This window comes from Anneissia japonica, unplaced genomic scaffold, assembly GCF_011630105.1.
Source record: "Anneissia japonica isolate Jap-2015-1 unplaced genomic scaffold, ASM1163010v1 scaffold2471_len1564793_cov202, whole genome shotgun sequence".
Lineage (NCBI taxonomy): Eukaryota > Metazoa > Echinodermata > Crinoidea > Comatulida > Comatulidae > Anneissia > Anneissia japonica.
In genome coordinates, this window is record NW_022709610.1 from 1,197,434 (window position 1) to 1,197,756 (window position 323).

A 323-nucleotide genomic window follows, 5' to 3' on the forward strand; every position below is an offset into this window, starting at 1 on the left:
ACTTTTCGTGTCGCGCGGGTTTGTTCTTGTCTAGTATTTCCTTGATTGCTTGCGGTCAGAGGTATTTGAAGTTTTGTAAATAAACTAATAATAAACTAAAATTTTCGTGTCGTGCGAGTCGTTCTTGTCTAGTCTTGTCTTGATTGCTTGTGGTTAGAGGCAGGTATTTAAACATTTGTATGATACACTAAACATTTCGTCGAGAGAGAGTTGTTCCAGTTTAGTTTTTTCTTGATTGCTTGTCGTCGGATACTACTACTAAATTTAAACATATTTTAAGGGGAATTCTTTTGTCGTCTGAGGTTCTCCTTAACATTGTCAAA